Below are 3,939 nucleotides of genomic sequence, written 5' to 3' on the forward strand. Positions count from 1 at the left end.
AGATTCTCTTTCCACCATTATCTCCCTTCCTCCTTCCCTGTGAGATGATTTGCACTGGTGGCTGTACAAAGCTCATACATTGATGGGTGTGCTACTTTCTCCCCCATGTCCAGATCTACATTTGTTCACAGACACATTCCTTCAAGGTTGGGGCATGAATCAATCACCAGGAAGCTTCAGGCCATTGGTCTGCAGACGAATCTGTCTTACATATCAATGTTCTCGAACATCTAGTGGTACATCGGGCTTTACATCACTTCCTTATTTTCATTCATCATTGTCTGGTGATGGTTCATTCAGACAACTCTATAGAAGTGGCACATATCAACCACCAGGGGGAACCTGGTCCAGAGACTTCTGTTTTCAAATGCTGGAGCTCTTATACTGGGCCCATGCACATCACATCATCTTATCACATGTCATGAGCCTGGTGCTTTCAATCTTGTTGCAGATCACCTTTTGCAACGAGACTAGATCTATCCTACAAAGTGGGCATTGGATCCTCTCATTTTCCAGGACCTTTGCCATCATTGGGGTTCTCCCCAATTAGATGCTTTTTCCACGGGCCTCAATTTCAAGTTGTCCCTCTTTTGGTCACCCTTACCACATCCTGAGGCCTTGGTGGTCTATGATCCAGTTTCACACATAAAGTTGGCTACTTGTTAGCTTGTCCCTTACGACCATCTTCTTTAGGAGTCTACCAACGTAAGTGGAATATATTCTGCTGTTGGTCTGTTAACAGAGAATTTCCTGCTGACAAGCCATCTGTGGCTCATGTTGTGGAATTTCTCACCTGGCTGTTCGACCATTGTTCTTTGGTGTCCTCGCTTGTAGGATATCAAGCAGCCCTATCCCATATCTTCCATTTTTTCCAGATACCATAAGGTTTTCCTTTCTCCTGTTCTTACTGTGCTCATGTGTTTTTTCAGGATTCAATGGCCACTGAGACATCCTGCCCTTCTGGATTTGGACATTAATGTCCTCCATGCTCTCACTTTACTTTGAACCACTTTCCTCTTGCTCCTTGTTTCATCTGTCCCTTAAAACTTATTTCCTTCTTCTGTTGGCCTGTGGTCATTAACAGTTGGATCTGTTTGCCATAGACATATCATGTACCCTTTATCACCCTACCTATCTTCTTCTCTATCCCAATCATTCCTTTCTCCCTAAAACCTCAGCAGTTCAGGAAGGTTAATCATCCTTTTCTCTATTTCCCAGCCTTCAATATCCCATCTTTCCCTTCGACCTGATCCGGATATACTTCTGTGTCCAGTCTGGGCCCTTTGTTGTTATATCGCATGTACTGCATCTTTTTGGGGTATGCACACCTGCCTATTTATTCCATGGCAATCCCTCTCCCTTCGTGATCTTTCCCCTTCTTCCCTTACGAATTGGGTCTGTCTTTTGGTTTGTTTCATCTACTCTTCCCTGCCTTCTTCCTTCCATATCTTGTTTCATGTTTCCTCCCATCAAATCAAACATCTCACCTTTTCCCTCACTTCTCGTCTTCATCTTCCAATGGAAAAGATTCTCTAGTCGGGCATGTGGACCACTTCCAGTATGTTCATCTCACACTATATTCATCATATCTTGCTTTCCTCTGTGTCAGGGTTTCATCTGCCACCTGTGGCCATTCTCCAGACTTTGGTGAGACTTTGAATGGTAAGTTTTCTTCATTTTTATTTGTCAGGGCCTTTTTCTCTCTCTTTTTTTATCACAGATCCTTCTCTGTGTGTGAGTGGTGCCTACCCAGGTATTCTTTAACTCTAAATCCACACTATCCGCCATGTTGACTAACGCTTTTTAGCCCATGGATACACATGCTCACAGTTGAGGTGGGGTGTTCTACAAGATCACTTGCAGGTGAATAACCATGTTATGTTATTGTTTCATAAACATGCACGTCCTGGACCATATCACCTATGGACAACATGGAAGAGCAGAAGGGGATTGCTGCCCATCCCTGCCATGCCTCGTGTGAATAACCAGGTGTGGTCTGCTTTTCAAAATAGGGTTTTGTGGCCACCCATTGCACTGTCTTTGGTTATGATGTTCCTCTGGGCTCTCCACTACATAGTCACCCTCCTTTCTTCAAGTGTAGTATGAAAGTCCTTTCCACGTACAGTTCCAAACCACTGGGGTGATGGGCCATGGAGGCACCCTCCTGAATGAGTTTTTCAGACCATTCAGTTGAGAGTAGGGTTGTGGTGTTCTGCTGGTGTAGATGCGACATGGCCTCCAGAGGAGGTGAGATGTTGCCTTACTGGTTGACATGGCCTCCTGATCATGTAACACACCAACATTGGAGTTGAGCCATCCTCTTATGGGATGATAGGCCTCCTGATCCACTTTATTTTCACGCTGGAGTTGAGCCTTGGCACTTGCATTTCACTCTTTGATTGGGTGCCCTCATTCTACCTTTGTGTGGATTATAGTGAACAATCAACATAAGTCCTCCCATGGAGGCAGGTTGTCTCTCTTCCTCCCTCAATTGCTCCATCTGTGGCTTTTGTCACTTCATAGTTAGTTGGCTGGTTCCAGAGCTCTCATTGACTATCCCTCATTCTTCTTATTGGGATGTTATCGTCTTTGGATGGTACTGGCCTGTGCCATGGTTGTGGGAGTTGATTCCATTTGATGGACATCCTGTCGCCATAGCATACCCAGATATCAGTGCGGGTCTTAAAACCCCAAATTTTTGGTTTGAGGTGAAGACAGTATGATCCTCATTTCCTCCCCCCCCCCCCACGTGGATGTCGGTGCACTGTAGGGAGGTTTTGGATGTAGTTGACTTACTGAGTACGGTCCGACGTGCCCTAGCCACTCTACACCTTACATTTCCGCCCTTTTGCATGTCACACAGTCCACAAGGGCGAAGAGTATACCTGTCTCTATCTCTCAGGTTCAGAGGTATTCTTTGGATGCTTTCGGGGGTGCTTTTTTTTGTTCCCTTGCAATGGTCCCTCCTCCTATTCAATGTGGGATTCTAGCTAATCTTGTGATCTTCAGATCTCTATTTCTCAGGTGCAAAGGTATACTTTCGGGGGTGATTTTTTTGTCCCCTCGCACTGGTCCCTCCTCCTTTTCAATGTGGGATTCTAGCTAATCTTGTGAGAGGAGGTAAGTACCGCATCGGTATTTATAATTTTCCTATACTCAAAATATATTTCTGACAGGTACTTCCCTCCTCTCACACTTCCCACCCTTCCTCCCCACTTTCCGGTGTTCGAACCTTCTCCCAAACTTCGAAGTGAAAGTTCGGTAGAAGAGTGTAGAGGGAGTCACATGCCTCAGGCTACTATTGGTTGAGAGAGACATTTTGGAACATGATATTTCCAACAGAGGGGGTGCGCAAGGCTTGTGGCATGCGTGCGTTATGAAAAGTTCGCATATATTGGGCAGCACTTAACGAGAATAGCTAATATTATGAAAGGAGATAAGTACCTATCAGAAATACATTTCCGTATAGGAAAATTATAACTTCTTGTAGAGGAGACTTTTCATTTTTTAAACTTCCCAATTTTTTCTTAATCAGCTCAGAATTAAAGCAAGCTCAGTAGTATAATAACGGTTTTTTGTTTTTATTTTTTTACAATTATACAAATTGAAAACAGTTTTCTTAATTCACCCCTGATGGATTTTTCAACAAAATGTCTTAAAAGTATTCAATCAATGCAAAAGCAAAGTTCATTATATAGTCAGTCTAAAAATAGGAATTTGTTATAATAATATATTTTAAAACTTTCTATCATTTTATATAGGTCAAATTAAAATAAATTAAAAATGGAACTAAATATCATTAAAAATGTGAATCATTCAGGTAGTGCATCCATACTATCATTTTGCGGTATGGGTTTAGAGAAAGATGTTAAATTTTGAATGACAGAGAAATTACTAGAAATACCAAATAAACTAAAAATTTAGCACAAGGATAAAAGT

General features: G+C 42.6%; 1 protein-coding gene across 1 annotated transcript in view; it reads left to right on the forward strand.

The window, feature by feature from the left end:
- LOC106463092 (protein cycle-like) overlaps positions 1-3,939 on the forward strand; it is a 58,535-nt gene that overhangs the window by 32,338 nt on the left and 22,258 nt on the right. The window lies entirely within an intron of this gene.

The sequence above is a fragment of the Limulus polyphemus genome, unplaced genomic scaffold, assembly GCF_000517525.1.
Source record: "Limulus polyphemus unplaced genomic scaffold, Limulus_polyphemus-2.1.2 Scaffold1323, whole genome shotgun sequence".
NCBI lineage: Eukaryota > Metazoa > Arthropoda > Merostomata > Xiphosura > Limulidae > Limulus > Limulus polyphemus.